Raw genomic sequence first — 6,851 nt, 5'->3', positions numbered from 1 at the left:
CGGAGCGGGGGAGACTGGGGCGGGTGTTTTTGGTAGCGAGAGGATGTTTATCGCGGCGGGGGGCGGCAGCATTCGGGTGGCTGAGGGCCGGGGGTGCGTGTGGGAGCCTGGAAGGAGCTGCAGGCCAGCGCCTAGGGGCGTGTTTCTGTGTGTGGGGTAGCGTTGTGCCTCGCTTATGGCTGGCGGGAGCTCTGCGGTGAGGGGATGAGCTGGCGAGGCCTTGCCGCCGCTGTGGGTCGGGCTGTGGGGGGGAGTCCCCCGGCGGCGCGGGCAGGGAGCGGGGCGGGTCAGCAGCTGAGCTTTGCGAGGGGAAGCACTGGCTTCCTCCGCGAGTTGGCGTTGAAGGCAGAAAGGAAGGAGGCAGGGAGGTGTGTTTCTGAGGGGTGAGGTCACTGGAAGGGCACCGCTGCTTCCTTCTCTGCGTCCCTAGCAGGATAAAGGCCATGCTTTGGGGAGCTCGAAGCTGTTACAACCTCTCTAAGCTTCTCAAGGATTTAGAAAAGAGAGTGGTGGCTCTAAAGTGACCCTTCCACCTGAGGCCTCTTGATGCTTAAAGTTTGAGCCTTCTGCTGCTGGGCGACAGATGGGTGCTACTGAGCATTAGTACTAGACTAGGTGGGAGAAAAAAAACTCGGGGCTGCAGTAATCAGCAGCAGGAAGAGCTCAGCACTCCTCAGGTAGTCAGCAAAAGCTGGAAGAGCAACAAAAGGATGTAGTGGTAACTGCCATCTATTAGCAGTTACTGTAAGAAATCATTTCTCTTATTAATTTTTTACTGAAGGTGTCCTTAAGCTCATTTTGTACAGTGGCTTTACTCCTCCCCTTCCTGCTTATACATCATCTAGGAGTTAAAAAAAAACCCCAAACAACAGTATGGTAAAAATGTTTATTCATCTAAGGATGATTAAAGTTACATCAAAACATAAGCTATAGTTCACAAAAAAATGTGGAAAATCAGGGGTTTAGCCTTTTTCCTTCTGATAAGTTAGGGGTTTTTTTTGTCACTTAAAGAACTTTAAGTAAGAAAACACCAGTACTGGGAAAATAGGCAACAGTTTTCTACTTGTTCCTCTGAATGTTTAGACCTTACACAAATTGGCCAGGGTTATTTGGCAGGAGAGTAATAGTGGGGAGATAGTTTTTTGTTCTGTCTTTCACTCAAAACACTTGGTGTGTGTTTTAAGTTCAAAATGCATAGAGTTAAATACAGCCCATGAAAGTATGTCTTTAAAAGTATGAACAGCTGGAGCATTCACCTGCAGCTTGTATAGTCTGTGAACTCTGTTTCTTTGTCTTTATGAGGCAGACCACCAGAATGACCTAATTCTAAAGCGTTTTTCATTGATTAGACCTGCTTCTCTTAGTGGTTTAGTGATACTAATCTTTAGTTTCCACAAGATAATTTAGAATTTTAATACAGTAACAGAAGAGTAAAAGTGCCTGTAGAAAGCTGCAAGAGCAGCCCTTGCTGTGAACTGTTCATACCATCACTGGCGTAGACTGGATTCAAAATCAAAATGCTGGTTTATATGGGAGTTGTACTTGGTGATCTGTATGTATATTTGATGCTGATACACCTATGGGCAGGGTTGTAGGGAATGTTTTGGTTTTTTTTCCTGTTTGCTGGCTTGTGTGTAGTAATTCAGAATGTCTAATAAGTAATTTTATACTCTGCTTCTTTTGTTGACTTTGTTTAATCTTTTTTAATTTCTGATGCCAGTGGGCAATGTTTCAGGTTCCGTGACCAATATGCTGCTTGTAAGCTGTGGGTTTGTCCCCACTGAAATAGCATTACCATCGGGGAAAAAGTATGTTAAATGATTCGTCTTCTCACTTGTGTTGCATATACTTACTATGGAAATTCATAGACAAGAACAGACTGGAAGTTATTTCAGAGATCACTGGTTTTTCTGTGTATGTATTAAATAAAATATAGAAATAAAATACACCACCTCTTTATTGTTCCTTAGCAATTGGTTGTCTAACCTCTTCTTAAAGCCTTTTGGTTTAGTTTATTCTGATTATTTTATTTTTCACTAAAAGATTTTTCTGGTGTGTTACCTGAATGCTTATTGCTGCAATTTAAAACCATTACTGCTGTTCCCTCTGCCTTCTATGGATAAAGAAAACAATTTATTACCTTGTTCATTGCAACCGTATTTGAAAATTGGTAATGCTGTCCCACTTGAGTCTTTTTTTCTAGATGAAAGAGTGACTGAAGAATGCCAATTCACTTGGTTATTACAGATGACAACTTCTAGCTTTGATCATTCTTGCTTCCTTTTTGGACCCTTTCCATGGGGAATACATCTTTCCTTTGAAGCATGTTCCCAAAAACTGGATATACCACTACTCAGCTGAGGCCTTCCTAGTGCTGAGTGTGTGTTTCAGGCTGTACTCGCGTTTCAGAGTTGTATGATGTTTTACAGTTGCACAACAGTCTTAACTTCCATGAAGCTTATGGTCAAAAGGGATGTGGGAGCTTCAGTTTGAGAACTGCTATGAGATCAGTTGTTTTCAGTCAGGGTTTGTGGAATTGTCTGTGCTTGGGCTGGTCTAAGTTGAATGCTGCTCTTCTCGGGCTAGTTTTTGGACTGGTCAAGGCCATCCTGGCCTGCAGAGTGGACTCTGCCATCGAGTTGTGTCCTCCATTTGCTCCGGCTGTTTTTCTACTTATTTGACCTGAGGAACTGGTTTTATACCTATGTAGTCCATTAAATGCTAAATATTCAAGCTATATTTACTTAGTTTATTAGTTAAATTTAAAGTATAATTGCAAATTTCATTAAAACCTTCTGTAAAGTCAAAACTTTGTTAATAACATTAGAATTTATGGTTTTAATGTAGGTTTAGGATTATTGCAGTTTAGTGAGTTGCCTTTCAGCTGAGCTGCTGTACCTGAATCTGTGTTCATTCTTAGCAGTCACGTCTGAAAACTATAATTAGTTTGCTTAAACCCTCCTTGTGCTGAGGCTTAAGCTGTGTATTTTATCTTATGCTTGTTGGGGACTAAAAGTGTGCATTCTGCCAGTTAAAGCTTAGCTTACATAAGGCAACTCATTAATCTTTGGTAAATGGGAGGTGTACCTGGGCCTGTGAATTACCCTGGGCTTGTGCAGGGTAATCAAAAGCAGGATTTCATCCAACAGTAAAATTTACTCATGTTCTAATGCCACCGAAATCAAAGTAATTGCATTAAGAGCCTACTTAACTTCGTATGCTTACTCTTTGCATTATGAGCTGCAGTAGCCCTGCGGTAATAATGTCAAAGCTTTTAGGTGTGTTTGAATGTGAAAGTTGGTGTTTGACTTTTTATCTTGGTTCTCAGAATATTCTGCTGCCCCGCAGGCTGCTGTTGTGGCTGAAAATCACTTTTTGGTTCTCCTGCATCAGGTCATGGAGGAAGGAACGAACTGCTGTATCATTTTTACGGCGATGAATTACCACAGCTCATATAATGCTCAGTAACTTCCTGCGTTTACTCCGGACGTGCGTGTGGCTTGCTTTTTTAAACTTTTTTTGTATCTTTCCAATCTGGATGTCCCAAAGCAGCCCAGGTATTCTCGGCGGTGCAGCTCTCCGGGGCGGCTGGCTGGTGTCAGTGCGGCCGCAGCTCTGATCCGCCCCAGGAGAGGGCAGCACTGCACTTGCGCAAAACTGCTGTCTCTTGGCTCCGTGGGGTATTTCTCTTGGATCTCTGTTGTACCAAGTATCGAATTCCTATAAAAATCAATTTAAAAAGCAGAAGTACACCAACGAATCCCTTTGCAACACTACTTAAAGTGTATTTATTTGTATTTATAGCTCTAAGGTCCAGGGGCACTGGTGTTACATATTTTAACCAGGCTTCTCTCTAAGTAAGAAGGTGAAGCTTCCTTCTCCTGGTGTATCAGCTTTGTCTCCCCTGCAGGTCAGAGGTCATGAAAAAACTGAAAAGTTGGCAAAGGAAACTGAACTTTCAGAGTTCATATCATTACATTAGCTAAGAGGTTTTTTAAAAGCCAGTACTTCTGGCTGTTAATATGACAAGGACTACTTGTATGCTAGTAAGTGACTCAGAGATTTTTGTGGTAGGTTCTGTATATATCACATCTTAGTATTTTTTATATATATATATATATATGTATTTAAGTTAATCAGCTGATATAAATTCAAACTGTGCTCTGAGACTACATCTACAGTCTTTCAAGTATCCTTAGCAGTGAGAAATATTTTGGTCAAACCTTGCCTTCTCTTCAGTACTGTTGTCCTTAATGGAAGTGTTCAGATATAATTTACTGAATATTCTGCTGATTAATGGGTTTTTTTTTACTGTGGGATCAAAAGAAATAAAAATTCTCAACAACCTGTATGTAAAATGTACCAGAATTAAGTCCCATTTTAAAATTATTTTGGTGCTTAGAAATATTTCACTAAAAGACAGTAACAAAGATGTTTAGGTTATACTTTTGTTAGTGCTGTTGGAGGGACTTTATGGCTTCTGCTTATAGTCAGAAGACTGACAGCAGAATATTCTGGCATAAGTAGGTGCCAGCAATTTCTGTGGCTTGTATATTGGTAGAAATGGAGCTGTGGTGTTATGGGTCTCATAGGCTGGCACATTCCAGGAGATAGTCTCTGGTAAAAATCCATCTCTGAGACCTTCTGCTTGTCATTGTCTACTCTCTCCCAGGGGAGGCACAGATGCCTGAGCTGTGTTTGCTACCTCAGTGACTGCATGCCACTTCTGTGACTGCAGTAGCCCAGTGCAGAGCGTGTTGCTGCTGCTGCCACTTGGAACTGACTGCAGGAAACAAAACAAACAAACAAAATCCCCAAACCACAACTGCAACAAAACAAAAAGCCCAAACCCGAATCCTCTTGGATGTTAAGGGAACGGTTTCAGGGAGCCTCCTGATCCATGTAGCACCAACATAGTGAGGTCAGAATGGCAGGTCTGGTGGCTGCTGTTGTCATTTTGTTAGAGAAAAGCAAGTGTTTATCACATGTGAGTGTTTCCGGCTCTAGTTTCTATGGGTATTACAACCCAAGAATCCAAGGTATATTATGACTAGGCTGCTATACTTGTGCATGGAATCTGTTATTGTAGGACAGGCGTGGTCTTAGATGTACAGTAAAGGTGTGCTCATACTTGCTAATATCAACAGATTGGCTCTATTGTGTGTAGTCCAAGTCAAATTACTGAAGTGATATATGTGCTAAGTTACTTTCTAGAGTGAAAAAACAGACTAAGATTAAGAATTCGGAAGATAAGGTTCTCTACTGTGACAGTAACTCACTTCAATTGTGCATATGTGGATTTATATTTGAAATCTCTCTCCCTAGAAAGACAAGCTGAAATCCAGACTGGTGCTAAATTTTACGCAGGTTACTGTGTATATCTTAATGTAGCTCCTGTTGTCTCTGATTCTGGAGGGATGTTTAAAGTCCTTTAGTTTTTTGCTGTAAAAAGAAGGGTTTACTTTGCCATTTTGGTTCAGACTTGCTACTACTGTGATGTAGCTCAGGCTTCTGTGCACCAGCCAGTTCCTGCAAGTTGCTGTTCCAGAAATGGCTGCACTTCAATACTATATTTATCTTTCAAAATAGCATGCTGTCTTTCAGATGTCAAAGTGCTTGATATCTGTGAAGTCCTCTTGAACATTTTTGATGTTTTAGCTCAATATCCTGAATATTATTTAGGTGCAGTAAGAACAGCTACCTAACGCTTTAAAATGTCTTTTGTTTTTTGACTTCTGTCACTATTACTTGTGGGCCCAATCTAAGAATTATTAAATAATGTAACAATATTCACCTCTCCTGCTGGTGGTATAGGTATATGTAAGTTGTGGGTGCGTTTATACACATAGATGAACATATCTCAGTGTATAAAACCAGGACTTAATTACCACATATTTCTGTGTATGGGTGGAGGGAATGCTAAGTTGAAGCATAGTTTGCAAATTATTTTGACCACGGAGGTGTCTGTTCTCTCCTGTGCTGCTGTAGGTCTGACATATGTCAGTTCAAAACAAAAACTGGCCCCTTTGTTAATAATTTTAGTGCTTTTGTGGCATCTTCTTTTGTTAGAAGATGGTGTCTGCAGATGGCAAAATGACCTGTCAGGTAGGTAGGGATGGTAACGAGCTTTTATATGCCAGAACACAGAACTGGAACTGGGCCTTATACTCTCTGCAGAGCCATTGTAGAGTAGAATATCTTGCTGGTGTGTTCTGAAGAAACCTGTGCTGAATAATGCTGCCCTGCTTTTTCCTAGGAGGAAAACTTAGGATCTGCATTGGAAGGTTAAGTTCACATAATATGTATGTATATATATATATGTATGTGTATATATATAAGTATACATAATGCTGTCTTTAGGGTAGTGGCAGTTGGCAGCTTTTTCATTTTACCTCCAGACTCATTTGTTCAGCTTATGGGTCTCTAATACATTAAGTGCTTGCAGCTACAAGATTGATTTCTAGCCTTATATTTAAAAGTTGCCAGTGAAAAGAACTGGTCAGCATCTCCAAGGTAGTGTTTTCTTTTGGGGTCAAAATCTTGTGTGCTGCTTCATATTCTCCCTTGTCTGCTTTGGATGTAAGGTTGTACTTTTATACAGAGAGAGGTGAACTGTTTTGCTTTTACACATCAATAGCAGATGTCAGGGCTCTGACAGTTGATTTCCCACTGGAAGAAAAAATTGTGACACAGACCATAGGAATCATCTTTTTAGTAGACTTTTATATTAAATAATACAAGGCTTTGAACAGATGGAGAGACCAATGATAATGCAGCAAAAAACCCTTCTCCAGAAATGTCAATCTAGAAATCAGTGTTTTGCTTTCAGAAAACAACACTTTATCTTTGAA

This window comes from Athene cunicularia (assembly GCF_003259725.1).
Source record: "Athene cunicularia isolate RWA chromosome 5 unlocalized genomic scaffold, athCun1 chr5_part1, whole genome shotgun sequence".
Lineage (NCBI taxonomy): Eukaryota > Metazoa > Chordata > Aves > Strigiformes > Strigidae > Athene > Athene cunicularia.
The sequence above is the reverse complement of the archived record's forward strand: the minus strand, read 5'-3'. Positions refer to the sequence as shown.